Here is a 15,315-nt window from a genome sequence, read left to right on the forward strand (position 1 = left end):
CTGTTCCATATGAGCTTGTGCTGTCTCACCTATAGGATCCTGATGCAGGGCTCTGCTGGCTGTTCCTCAGTCCTATCTCAAGACTAAAGGTGGCTGCTGAGTTCTTTTGAATGTCAAGAGGATGCTTATATAAATGTTGAATGAATTACTGATTAACTAAAGAATAGACCTATAAAAGTTTACTATGGTGACTTTGCACAATAGGCCCATATGAGGTTGCCAGGCCCATTGCAGCACATTTATTTATAGGCCAAGTTAAGTCCTGATTAGCTACAAAGGACCTATAGGATTTTATCTTTTGATTATATCATTTTTGTTGTGAAGTGTAGCCTACTTATCGCCAGATAAGCTGTTTAACAAGGATATTTGTCCTGAAATATGACATTGACACATTATGTGGCAGCTTTGCTTTTGTATCTGCCCTTTTCTTTAAACGCTTAGAGAGAAAAAAAACAATTGACAGTCGAAATATAGACTATATTACAGTTTAACGCTCAAATTCCTATTGGATAACATTTTAAGTGGTATTGGAGGCGCAGCTTTTCAAATTCTGCACTTTTGTGTCAAGTTATCTACAGACATAGCAGCACAGGAAATTGAGCAGATTTACCTTCAAAATAAAAGCAGGCATAGGTCTCGATTAGCCTCACGCATTGCCTGTACATAGGCCTTGATCACGTGGAAACGTTTTATAATAATGTTTAAATCTTCTGTTGTCATTTGGAACAATATGATAGTAGACTATGGTGTTATGTACTATGTACTTCCAACAAACAAAAAGCTATTGCAAACTCTTGACCTCTTTACATAGGCTACACTTTCAGAAAAGCTGACACAAAAGACTACATTGAAAAAAATATATGTCTGTATCCTGACTACAATCATTAAGTTTAATGCAGTAGGCCTAGCTACATAATGTCAGAAATACTGAAACCTAGGCTTATAGAAAGCACTACTATGGTTAGCAATGTCGCTAACAATGCTGCATTTCTCTCTGCTCCCCATCGCTCTTTGTAGACTCCTATCAGCAGGTTGTGTTCATTTGGTGCCACCAGAACTTAAATATATTTTAACATGTCAGGTAGGCTACTTCTTTTGTCCACAAATTGTAAAGGTGTGTAGACTATTTTGCAGGGCTCTATATTAGGTCCCTTGTTGTTTACTATTCATATTAATGATTTGGGGAAATATGTCCAAAATGCAAATGCCCATTTCTATGCTGACGATACTATTATTTATTGTTTTGGAGAGACTGCAAGCAAGCTGCTTTTAAAGAAATAGAAGCCCAACTCCTGTCTTTAAGACTGGTACAGTCTACAATGCAGATAAAACTAAAATGATGATCTTCACTAAATCCAGGGACAAAACTAACTGGACTGTATTTGTCTCTTTTTCTCATGTCTGTGCTTTCTTTTTAGGTTTGTCTTATATTTCGTTTTTTACTGCTGCCATTTTGGCCAGGCCTTGCTCGAAAAAGAGGTCATTTGGCCTCAAGCAATTCTTGCCTTGTAAAATAAAGGTAAAAAAAACTGCAAAATACCAACCGGAAGTTGATTTGTGTGCTGCTGTCGAGCTTGAGTCTACAACACAGAGGTCGGCAGACACACGGCAGCTCTCGTGAGAAACAGGTCGCTACTTTAAGAGAACCTCAGCGCACACTTAATGTGTGAACCAGAACCGTGAGGATAGTTTGAGACTTTTATTTTGGACACAGTGTGGATAATACTCCGTGGACTCCAGTGGGACAGCTGTCTATCTCTCAAAGACTCTCCGGTGTAAGTAGCTGACAGACGCACTTTTCTCTCTCAGCGTGAAAGCACGACCCAGCGCTTATCAGGAATCTTATTTGGAAAGGTTCATATCTGACATAACACACAGATTATTTAATAATCTTTATTTGAACTCTCTGTTTCATGCTTGTTATTAGACATTGCTGCTGTTAAATCATTCAGTATTTGCTGTAACTCAACAAGGTTACAGGTGATTGGGTTACAGGTGATTGGGTTACAGGTGATTGGGGTACAGGTGATTGGGCAGGCCTCAGGTTTAGCCTTCTAGTAATTATTTTTTTCTACAAAAGTCGTTTTAGTTTATAAGACAAATTAGGTAAACAGAAGTAAGCTTGTTGGCTACTTGCTGCTATTTCTTAATTCAATGTATAGCCTATAGGAATATTTGGAGGTGGCTACAAATAGGCATTTAAATAATATTCATACTGTAACCCCTACATTTAGATAGGTTAGCTACACCACCCCCAAATGGAAAGTTGCTACTGAATAAGACTCTACAAACTTTACTGACTTGAAAAGGCTCAAAGAACGACTCAGGAAGTACAACAGCCTTCATTTCATTATGGATAGCACATTCGCCCTTTAAAAGGTCTTTAAAAGTACAATCCTGTACCACAGTGGATTTCCCCCCAGGAGTTTCAGGGTGTTGAGTCTTCACTTGCAGTTGTATTTGTTGTAGTGTGCCCCTTCTTTTAATCCTCCAGTCCATTCCTGTGTGCAGCAGGTGGCTTCACCTCCTCAGAGACGTGAAATCCAGTAAGGCAAGACGACTGCATCTCCCCAGTTGAGGAATGATGTTTCAGCAGCAGGATAAACTTACATTACATTTGCACTTGGGTCCTATAATGGATTAGTGTTCATTCGATCTGGATGGTCATCCAAACTTAATGAGTGCGTCCAAATATCATGCTGCTTAACATGTTTGTCTTCAGGACAGGGAAGCTGCCATCCAATAATCATACCTTCAGGGAGTGTGTTTGCATGGGTTGTGGATTTTTAGTAAATGACTAGTTGGAAGAGCAAGTGTTGCAAGCAGCTTTAAGTTGCTGTTTGAGTGTTGGTCAAAAGGAGCTTGGTCAGCATAAGGGGATAACTGTTCAGAGGTCCAGGACTTGAACAAATCCCAGCTATGGTTTAAAAAGAGTTATTGTTACCTTGTTGCTGCTCTTGCCTCACCATTACTGCTGACTAAACCTTGTGCACTTTTAAACCCTTCTAACCGTGAGAACTACAGAGATGTGTTTTGATGTAAGGTCTTCAAGTTAGATCTACAAAGACACAAATAAACATCTGTGATATTGAGTTCTCAAAACTTATCTAATGTTTTTCTCCTGTTTTTACAGCAGCCATTTATATTTTCAAAGGTACTTTTCACGATCCTTTCTTAATGTAAATGATAAAATACTTTTTTATTTTACGCTATTACTCCAGACTGTCCACAGACTTTGCAGCAGCTAACATGAAAAGTTACCTGATGAGTTTTTACTGAAGCAAACAAGTTACAAATGGGACATATATTTGTCTCTTTTAGGGTTTAAAAACAAAACAAAAACAACCAAAAAACCCCATCAACCCAATGTTTTTAAATATTGTATATTTTTGCATTAGGTATATCTTAGATGCTGTTTCTTAATTTTTCTTGTGTTCACTCATCACTGCTACCTGTAGGACACTGGATAGTGTGTAGAACAGATGATTCATACAAATAACATTAACAATTCATCATAATTTTGTACAATCAGAAGACTAGGATTATCAGATACAATTTGGACACATAAATAAAATAGTTGTTCAATATATTGGTAAATAGGAGAAGAGTTTGGATTAAGTCTATGTGTTCTAGCTGACTGACATTGCTGCATTCATGGCAACTAACCAATGCCAATTGATCAGTGAGCAATGCGAAACCAATGGCTGGTTTGATATACATCATGCTGGTGTGCTTGCATGCATTCTTCAAACAGGGACCAGCCCAGACGTTGCTCTACATTTCTCTAGAACTACTAAAAACTACACTGGGTTTCTGTTATCAAACGGAGAAGAAGAGCAGAGGAGAACAGCTCTAAATGCAGAAATATTGAACTCAAAGTAACATGTTTTCTCTTAGAATCTTTACTAAATAATTGATTTTAAATAAACAACCTGTGAAACTACAAACATCTGCTGGGTAACAGGTAAAAGAAACACCTGACTGTTGATGTCTATAATAATTATACAAATGGCTAAACCATTTACAAATCCAGACTAAAAGGCACACAGATGAGTCAGCAATAACTGCAGTGACCTCTTAGTTTGACTGAGAGAATTGTTTGAAAATGAGCAGACATATAGAAACAGTTTTTAGTCACAGAAAAGTTAAAAACATTAACCTTTCCTGTGATATATGGGGATTATTTTTGTAACATCCATACCATCTTAATCCTAAACGCCCTCCATTACATATTGTGAAATTGGGCTGTCACTGTACTACTGGGTAAGAGGATCGTTTGGTGATGCTACCAAATGCCATGCTCTATATACAGTATTTCAATTCATAACTACTGTGCTGACTATAAAAGCATTTCTCAAAAGAAAGGACATTGTGGTTTCTTCTCAGCCTAGGCTGAGAAGAAACCAGAAATGACTCAAGCTTCAAGCTGTCAGATAACTGAAGTGCTTGTTTGGCTCTTCATGTCTGTGTCCTTGATAAAGACTCCTACATGTTTGCAAATCTTAACTGACCCGAGTAGTGCTACAAGTTTTTATGTCATTTCTTCTTTGTTTCTATTTGTTTTTGTCTTCATTTCCTTCTGTTATGCAGCCAACCCTCGATATAATCTCAGGACATTTCATGTCGACCTTTCCTTCTTATCTAGCATGATGTCCATGCAGCACAAAAAGCCGTTGCGCAAGCTGTTGCTTCCTGGAATGCCTGGGAGACTTATACGGGGTTTGCACTGCCTATATCAGCCCAGGGGGAGAAACGGGAAGACAAAAATACACCAGGGAGCCGAGTGTCACTGTCACCGGCTGACCAAATGCTGTCAGATGAGAAAGGCCAAGTTGAGCTGCAGTGTGTCAGAGGATTTTCCAAAGTGAACCAAATTTGAGATGTAGGAGGAGGGGTGACTTGGGTCTAAGGAAAACACTGTAGGGGAAGTCTTCAAGAGATAGTTTGGATTTATACACAATATGTAGGGTGTGTACAAGAATATTGCTTGCAGATAAAGTTTTTTTAAGCTAGCAGCAATAGCTTGCTGACATTTAGCGGTATGAGAGCGAGATATGTTTCTCTTCATTTAACCAAATGAATCATCATTTTGAGACCACGGGGTGTAAACAACTCTTGGGTTTAAAGGCTTTATGTGATTTATTTATTTTTTGATCCAGCAGATGTTGCCCTTGAGCACCAGCATGAAACCAAAACAACTTGCGCTGCATTGTTGTGTTAGCATGCTAATGCTAGTGATCTTTATTATGCTTGTATCTTCATACTGCATGTGAATTTACCTGAAATGAGCGTGATCTAGAAACACAGTTAAGCAGTGAGTACAGTATGTTATTCTTCTTTTCTCTAGTCCCTCAATTAAACAACTTTTATACATGAGGGGAGGAGTCAGCCGGCCATCCCGGCGATGTAAACAAATTGAAGATAGGACTCTGAAAACATCACAGACAGTGGGACTCGGGTGTTACACTCATTGTAGACAGTCATGACTCACAGAGTTATTTTCAGAGGATATACTTGATTTATATTATATTTAAGAACAGGTTGATCATTCTTCCTTTGAGGAACTTCAGAACAAGTTTATGAAAAACCTTACATATTGTTGAATGAGGCCAATCGTTGGCACATTAAATCTCTACCAGGACAGTAAGATGTGGTAATTGCCATTTATACCTGTTGCTATAACTAGCCTGCCATCTGCTGTGTGTAAACGTTGATTTCACTTATGTTAAGATACACCCTTTTTAAATTCATATTTTAAAGCTTACTTTACATTATGTATATTTGAATCTCGACTGCTTGTGACCAGACTGACATGTTGTTCACGAGCAGTCAAATGGTGTTAATGCTAGCTAACCTACAAAATCCTGTACTTCTTGAGGACACACTGGTCCAAATCCCAGCACACATTATGGGTGTTACATTTAATCCAAACCATGGAGTCTAGACAGTCTGTTGCAGTGCGTGTCTGTGGCACAACCAACCACAAGGCCTGGCCTGTTAGGATATTTGTTTAGTTTCTTAGAATTGATCATTACAGTATCAACCAGATCAAATCATTCTAAGTCAGGATTTCCTGCTGAGCTGTTGTGTCAAAAGATGCTAACATTAGCCGCACACAAACAGGTGGTCTGCTGCTTAGTTCAACACACCCTTTAACTTGCTGTAATAGTGCTTTAGGATCGCAGCACAGTGTGGACATACTGTGTGGGATGTAATGTCACAACTGCTCGCGGATTGCAAGCCCTAATCCAGCGCCAAACCTACACAGTGTGTGGCGTTAATACTGTAAGGATTAAGGGTTTGATTTCAGGTTTCACATGCACCAATTAAACCAAACATATGGTGTGTACATTTAAGCCAAGCTACTGAAGTCTGTGTTAGAGGCCATGTGAGGCCTTACTTATATTCTGACTATGCTCTTAAAATCCAATTTACTCAATGAAGCATGCAAGTAATGAGGGGAAGATATAAGACAGGAGAAGCTATATTATTTACTGAAACTAACCAGATTTTAATAAGATGTTATGATTAAAAAATAATTAACATTTTTTACACTTAACAGAGTTATTGAAACTTGTATAATGCATGTATTAGGGATTGGTAGCCCATTAGGTAGCCTGGTGTAGCACTCCCTTATACATCTTCCTAATATAGAAGAGTTTATTAAATGTTTTGGTGAACTGTTCATATTTAAGGTGATCTATTAATGTCATGTTGAACTTCAGCATTTCTGTGGGTATGGTAACAGTAATCGGAGTGTATTTGTGTTTCTAGTTCAGACAAACAATAGGTCTGTCTTTGTTAAGATGCTGCCTGCAGCCATTGGTAAATAAATAGTCAGGCTCACATGTCCTGGAATAATGTTTTTTTTAAATTTTTGATACTTTGGTATTATTCAGTACCCATACAGTATCCATTATTTTAATGAACGATGAAAAGTACAGAAGCATTAGAAAAATATAGATCGTCAGCCTCATGTTTAACCCAAAGAAAGCACAGAACACGGTCTGAATTGCAAACATTACAATAGTAACACATTTTGCCACTGTATCTGTACAATTAAGACTGTTTGCAGGAGATTGTCTGCAATTTCTGTGACTAAAAAAACAAAATTGGATGCCTATTAGGACTTCTGATTTTGTTGCCTTGGCATCTAAACAGGAGTTATTATTTGATTTACTAGTATTCTATCAAAGTTTAAAATTCAGGGATCGTGACAACCCAGATGCTCAGTCTACAACTGCCTTTGAAAGTTTATTTAGTTTTATTGTACTTTTAAAGGAGAGTTTGACTTTTAGAGAAATTTCCTACTGTATCGTAATTTCTAAAAAAACAAAAGTCGACCGGATCAATATCCTTCACGTGTCTGTCCTTTCAAATATGACCAGTTTGAGGTGTTGAGTTACTCCAACTGCAGAGACCCTGCCCTCTGTGTTGTATTTTGATGTGATCAGGACATTTCTGCACATCAGCCTTTGACCAGTTTTAAACACCAGTATATGATACAGCTTTGTTTGGGAGAGGCTTTTTATCTCGCATTGGAACTCTCGGTTAAAATGCAGGTTTGCTTCTGCAGAATGTAAAGCCATTCATTTAAGCACTCAGTTCTTTTTGTTAACTTATATTTAGTTTATCATTGTTATTTAAGTAATGCATTTTAGAGCAGGTTTTTTTTACTCATGCAATGATTACACAGACAATGTATTGTAAAACATGAAGGTGCACAATTTAAACAAAGGAAATGCATGTAAATTGTGTAAAATAACTCAAAAAACAAAAAAAGGGTCCCATTTTTGAAAGGACAAAGAAAAGTGCTGCAATTGAATTATTTTCATATCATTGAAATTTAGCAGGGACAGACATTTAGTCCCTTCGTCACAGAGTTTGAATCTGAAGTGATTTCCCTGTATTTAAATTCTGCTTGTATGAAAGGGTTCACCTCATCCCTGATATTTACATTTAATGAACCAGACAAGAGATGCAAATGTTTCTCTTTGCTTGTTCTTGTCAACACCAGTCAGTGGCTGGAAAATATTCTTAAATGCTGAATCAAGAGAGCCTCAGTTTGAAAAAGAAAAAATGAGGACATTTTAAATAGTGATATTCCTAGGCAACTAATTCCCTCGTCTGTTAAACATAAATTTAAATTAAAACTACTAAAGTTTCTAAAGGTAAGAAAACACAAACAGGTTAACATCCACATACCTGTGCTAATTGTGGTTACGCACTGCTCAGGTCGATATGACAGTTCACAGCCTACATACATTTTTACCTCCGTTACATTTTCTTGATCTAAATACAGCCAAACTGTGCTGTTCCTACAAGATGCTATCCGTTTACTCTGCTTGTTTACACCCTGGTAGTAGAGTGAGGAGAGCCGGCTGAATAACTGGAGCTACAGCCAGTCTGGGATGGATTGGTGGTTGCGCTGCAGTTTGTGAATAACGTTTGACCAGCAGGAGGGGCAACACATAAAAATATGGCTAAATATTATTACTCTTGTTGACTAGCAAGGGTGATGACACTTAAATATGAATTCATACAAATGTGATCATCCCTAATGTCTCTTTTAAATAAATACAGCCCACATAGATGATGTAACTACACGTCAACAAACTGAAGCACTGACAAACTCAGCAGCAAAAACTAAAACAGTGATGGTCATCTGTTGTGAATATGACACATTACATCTTGAGCATTGACACAACACAGAGATCTGGTTGAGACAAAAGTCTGGACCTTGTTTACACATGACGTCAGTGTGTTCAACTATTATCCTGCTTTTATGTCATCTACTACTTTATCCTGCTCTGTAAGGAGTACTGCTCTCTTTCTGAATCTGTTAAATTTAGGTCTTAACTATTTTATCTACCGTACTGAACAGGCAGCTTGTCGGGGGGTTTGTTGGGTTTTATAATGGCTCCATAGTCCACTACAGACAGGCTGGATGAGGTCAGACTATAGGGTTTTAGCTCACTTAGTATGTTGAAGTTACAACTGATATGTTGAATGCTTTGTAAACCTCTTCAATGCAAGAAGAGAACAAGTAGTAAACCTTCCTGCCAACCGGAGTTCAAGCACAGGCTCAGTGAAGCAGGGAGTAGGATATTGTTGTACTTTACCCCCCCCCCCCCCCCCGGGAAGATTTGTCATAAAACTCAGCTGCTCCTTTAGTGCTTTGTTATAAGCTGCCTTAGTGTTCAATAATGTTTTCATAAGGGATATCTGCACTGCTTTGATTCTTCAGTTATACTTGTGCAACTTATTTCCTGCAGTCACAAGTTATTTTACACTTTGCAATGACATACAAAGCTTTGGTGTTGTTAACAGATTTAAATGATTTGATGCTTTAATGAGCTAAGAGAGAGTACAAGTACAACATGTTTCAGTCCTATGTCCAACATTTAACTCGTAAGTTCCTGGATTTGTTTTTTACTATGCATGCCTTTAAGCAAAGTTTTTTTTAACCCAACATATGAAGTAAGACAGCAAACAGTGAGAGCTCTTGGTTTAGTTTGTGAGTGAGTCAGTAAACAAACTCATAAAAAGTCAGCTGTTCCTTTAAGGCTGTAGGTGTGATAAGACTTTTATCATGAAAGTCTATTCCAAGCAGAGAACTCAGATATGGAAGCTTTGTCTCAGGTGTTGACCTTTCCTGTTGAGGCCTGGAAAGATCGAATGCTCCAATACAAAGTGAAAACCAACAATATTTGTCCATTTGCTATTCTCCCTCTGGTCCCTTCTAAAATGATTTTCATGTAGACATCGTAGTTTTAAGACTACATTTTAATCAAATGTAGATGCTTTTCATAGTCACATGGCATTAAAAATATTTTAACTTGGATTGAAGAATATACACAGCTAGCAAAATTAGCAAAAAAAAAGTGAAATTCTTACTCCAATTGTTCTTCGACAGATGCACAAAACTCCAGAAAACTTCCTGACATTTTGGACATAAGACCGATGCATGTGTGAACTCCATCAGCAAAATGTTACACTCTGACTTTATCCGACTTTACCTGGAATGATTCCTCCTACATTTGGCCAGATTTTCCCATGAAGTTGGGAGTTACCAATATGAGAACAGTATGATCAGGTGACTTAACCTCAAGTATGTTTGAGGGGGTGATGGTGTTTTTATCCTGGGAGAGATGTATGTGCGATCTCTGTGAAACTGCTTCATTATGTTTTCAACTCGCCTGTACGTTCTCCTCTGCTCTTTTTGTTAATGTTGTCAATATGTCAACCTACAAGTATCGATATGAAGGCAGTTATCGTCTCCCGCTTGAGAAGCATGTGTGAACAACTCAGAGAGGTTTCAGGGGCAGAAGTGTTCAAGAGTGTATAAAATGTGAAAAGGCTAAAGTAACACTGTTGGATATTAAGTAGCACATTGGAGCGCCGCTTTCACAAGTTTATGCTCACACAGTTCATTTATTATTTGCATGCACATCAGTCTCCATGTTTTGCTGGATGTCAGTAGGCAACTTGATGGCCAGAAATTAAGAAATGAATTTAACAAGAAAACATAATGAATGTGTTAACATCATTCTGTTACACGGTGCACATTTGCTGTCATTAAACTTTTCTGCACTTTTGGATTAATCAAACTTAATTGTGACCACTCGCATGTAAAGACTCTTCTCTGTATTTTTAAGTTGATTCACATTCCTTTGAGCTGTTTTCTGCTACAACAAACAAGGAGCTGATGAGTAAGTTGTTCCCCCTTAAAGCCTCTTATCAGTGAGTTAAGTGTGGGAGTGTCTCTTCAAGCCATAAACCAGTCTGATGTGGCTTTAAGATATTCGCTCATAAGTTTCCTGAGAGGCCGTTTAGCAGTTTGAGCAGCTACTGGCTTTGAGTGTAAGGTTATTCATAATGTATTAAGAAACAAACAATTATATTATTAATTAAATTACATTATGATTGAAGGTTCAGTTTCAGCAATGTCTGGTGCAAAACACAGAATAATAAAACAATATGTATAGGGGTTATTATCTAGTTAATCGTGATTAACTAAGCTCTGAAATGAATACATTCTTCTTTATATAGCGATTAATTGCATGATATTTTGTTCCTGTAGGGGTAGCGTGGATAAGCCTCTGCAGTGTCTTTCTGTAGTCACAGCGATGAAGACATCAGGGCTGCATCTTTGAATGTCTTATTTCACTTTAAGACAGCTAAGTCAAGGAGTAAAAAGTAATATCCACCTCATGATGTAAAACTTTTCACTTTTTCACCATTTCTTTTAGCTGTTTGAATGTAGTATTTGATCCTTAACAAATTCCCTTTTCCTGTGGTTAAGTTAATGTCCTAACCTTCAATCTACCAAGAAGTTCCTTACTTTATTAAAGCAGCAGTTGAATTCAAACAGCAAGTAAAGTACTCTCAACTTAAATTCAAAATAAAAGCCTAACAATAAAATGAATGTACTTCACAAAGTGTTGAAGAAAGCAGTAACCTCCAGTGTTTAAAAATTAAGCAAAAAAACAACAACATCCATTATCCACTTGAGGCTGGCTGGAAAAGCCAAATGAATGCCATTAAAAGCTGAGTTTAAATGCCCATTCAACATGTTTACAGACTGGTTAAAAAATACGTTATGGTCTGAATGGCTCATGTCTTTATATTGTCTGAGGAGGTACATTTTTCTATAACTCACCTGTTTTGATTATATCAAGGCTAAATGTCACTCATAAATGATTAGGGGTGTGGTTGATTTGACTCTGATGGGCATGCTGTAACTGTTGCTAGGACGCTTAAGGCTTAACTCCATCTCTTTGCCTGACACTAGACAGGAGGTAGGAGATAGAAGATATAAGCCATTGTTTGGCTTCCTAACACCTATTTTCTGAAACCAGTGGATGTCCTCACTGAGACTGTGTCCATGTTTATACAGTCTATTGCTATAACAGTAGGAACACAGTGTTTAAAAACCTACACTTTCAGCTTAAGTGAATGTACACTATAATCTGTGTAAATGTAGCTTTTGGATCTTGTGTAAGATTTAAAAATTGAATTAACGATATCAGCTCTCAGTCACGTCTGGGTCAGCGTCCTTATGGGCCCACCATGCAGGCTGTGTGAGTCATGGGAGCAAGTAAAATAGTTTTATTTGTGATGAGATGATCTTGAAAGAAATGTGATTAGGGGAGTGTTGAGTTAAGGTTCATATGACACTGCAGGTCTGCTGAACTGCATTTCTCAAGTTTAATAAAGATTTAGAGTTAAACATGGAGGTAGTCTGAACAATAGTTTAAAGCATATTTGGTTTACTTTTCATTAGGCAGATGTTGTTGGTTATTCATTTAGAAATCGTCATCATTGTGAAGGCGTCTCTGATGCAGAAGACTTTTCTGTTTCCAGCTGTTAATACTTTCAGTATTCACGAAGGGGAAAAAAAAGCTGTTTCTGTAAATGATCCATCCAGCCTCACCACATCCACTTGCTGAGGCTGCACTGTATGTGGACAGATTCAAATTCCATACATTTCAAAACTAAAGAATTTGTAACAGAATTCTCTGCAGTCTGCACTCCCCTTCAGTCGGAGCCCTCCTGACTTCACACATTATCCTCTTCGCTCTCCCGACTTCTCTCTCTCTCTCTCGAAGGAACCTGTTGACTCAGCTTTGATCCCTATTTGAGACATGTACACTTGCTCACACACACACACACACACACACACACACACACACACACACACACACACACACACACACACTTCTTAACAGGTCACTAACTCCACACAACTAAAGTTCTGTTACTTTTAGTGATTAACCGATTTTACAAAATCTTGTGACTTCTTACAGAACAACATTTCTGCACTGTGCTGTTTGTCAGGATGTAAAACAACATTGAGCAAAAATATTAAAAAGTCTCTGGCAGTTCTTTGATTACTGCTGGCCGTTGGCACTAATGCTTTCTTCATCTTCTTTTGTGATTTCATGGCGGTGAGCCAACAGCTATCAGATCCCCTTCAGCCACTGTCTGAAGTGGGCCTATCCCATTACAAAGCGCAGGTCAAAAAATAGGAAAATATATTTTTAAGATGGTTGCACAAACACTAATTTATTTATAAATTAATGACTATTAAAATTTTGAAAATAGTGGCCCCTCCCTATTTTTTTAGGCCTGTTTCAGTAATATTGCTACAATCAGTTTGAGAAATGATGTAGCAACATCAGTCACAGGAGGAAGTTAGCAAAAGGATTTACACAAAATTAATGTTTTCTGCTTTTGGTTGTGGGTAAAGCTCACAAAAACAGACAGCATTAGGTAATGCATTTTGGAATCAACTTCTTAGTTTTGAAAAAGACAAAATAGTAGAAGAGAAGAATGTGTTGAGGAAAAGTATTTTGAGAGATGTTTGTTGTTTTGATACATAACAGACTAAATGATTCCAGGTAGGCTGTGTTGGCATTAATATAAAAGGAATTCAACAAGATACTTGAGTCATTTTAGATTACAATGACCATGGATCTCTTGATCAAAGTCACTGGTTTCCAACCTTTTTTGCCCGGAGCCCTCCTAATTTTATTCAAGACATAAAAATGGACATTAAATGTATTTGTTTTTATTGATAAAATCCTGATAGAATAGGCCTACACTTGCTCTTACCAGAAGACTTTTACAAAGACTATCCAGTGTATTATCATGATTAAAGTTAATATGCACATATCTCATTTTGACAATCTCAGAGCAGAAAAGCCTTGCTCCCCCCCTGAGATCTTGGCGCCCCCCTTTGGGGGTCTCAGATCCAAGGTTAAAACCAGTGATCTGAGTCCTGTCCTCTGGATATACAAAGACAGAGATTGCATCTGTTGTTCAAGGTTTATGCATATAAAAGTTCGACAGGCTTTACCTAAACATTTTGTAAGTTTGCAGTATTATTGTGGATACAGCCTCTCTTTGTCTGTTCCTCGGGAATACACTTCTCCTGCTCTACTTGCCCCCTAAGCTCCAGTTTCTTGTGCCTCCAGTTATCAGTAACCTGATTCTGTACTTTGTAATGTCATCTTTCTATTTCCTATAACATGACTTCTTTAACTTGTACGTCCTGAGTTCCTTGGGCATTCCTGGATACTCAGAACGGAATATTTTGCTGCCTTTATTCTTTACATTACACAAAACAGATTTCTCTAATTCTTGGCCGGAAGGGTCTTTTAGTGCCGGGGTGTTTACTCAGGACTGTCTCTTTGACCAGCAGACATGGTTAAGTGTTACGACCAATAATGCTGTAGTATATTGAGATGGTGGGATCTCCAATGGGATACTATATCTTGTGTATCTCTTAATCCAGAGTTCCAAATCAGACTTTAGTGGCACTTGATCTCTTAAGGATGCAGCTGTAGGGGACGTGTTTTTTTTTTCCTTTTTTGTAAATGTGCAACTAATTTACTGTATTCAAACAAAGACAAATTTGGAATAATGACTGACAGCAGTTTCTATAAATTGGAATATTTGTCACTACAACAGTTGAGAACATAAACTAAAAGCAGATTGAATACAAAAGTCCCGACTGAAGGTTGTCTCTTTGGGTTTTGAAAATGTATTGACTGTTTGTTCACATGTAAAGGGACAGGCGAGAGCAACTGGTTTACTCTGCGAGTAAAGTAGTGTTTGGACCGAGGTGGAGAGGTGGGGTACACCCTGGAGACCTGCATGACTACCATGTTGTTACTGTAGACTAAATTATTCTGCAGGACCAAATTACACATTTTTATGGTTGTCTGAGTTCCTATACTGCACATTGTGAAAACCCATCAACCAGCACTTTGGGTCAAACATTTTAGTAATGAGCTATTTCAAACTTTACTTTTCTTAAAGCTGCAAAGATGTTCTGATTTTTCAATAGTCTCCCGGTCACCAAATAGATTTCTAATTGGTCTGATGATGTGTTACTGGTGCATGTGAACCTGTGCAACACTGAGACAGATAAAGGTTTGCATAAAACTGTATACTGTAAATGATAATGTAAAACAACCACAAAATAACCTTTGAAGGGCACAACTGCAGAAGTTTTGTGGAATACAGATGTTGCCAGAGGGGAAGGCTGAATGACAGCAGTGTGAAGTGATGAAAATAAGCAAATATTTGGGTTACTGAGTGATACTTACTTTACTGTAGATGGAACTTTTTAGGGGGTTAAAATACATTTAGCAGAATATCCCATACAGAGCAGTACATGTGTTTCTGTGTTTCTGTGTTTGTGACAAAGAAACCAGAACTATTTCAGTAAATATACAGTCCATATCAGTTTGTAATAGAAACTTTTTATGTGTTTGCCGATCCCCTCAGTTGAAAACTTTCCTTGAA

General features: G+C 37.7%; 1 protein-coding gene across 8 annotated transcripts in view; it reads left to right on the forward strand.

The window, feature by feature from the left end:
* Window positions 1-1,579: 1,579 nt before the first annotated feature.
* mical2b (microtubule associated monooxygenase, calponin and LIM domain containing 2b) overlaps window positions 1,580-15,315 on the forward strand; it is a 61,491-nt gene continuing 47,755 nt past the window's right edge. For all 8 annotated transcript variants that reach the window (XM_065956506.1, XM_065956507.1, XM_065956508.1 and 5 more), the window contains exon 1: window positions 1,580-1,775. The gene's annotated coding sequence lies outside the window, so the exon portion shown is untranslated. The remainder of the gene's footprint in view (window positions 1,776-15,315) is intronic.

This window comes from Labrus bergylta, chromosome 7 (assembly GCF_963930695.1).
Source record: "Labrus bergylta chromosome 7, fLabBer1.1, whole genome shotgun sequence".
NCBI classification, from domain to species: domain Eukaryota; kingdom Metazoa; phylum Chordata; class Actinopteri; order Labriformes; family Labridae; genus Labrus; species Labrus bergylta.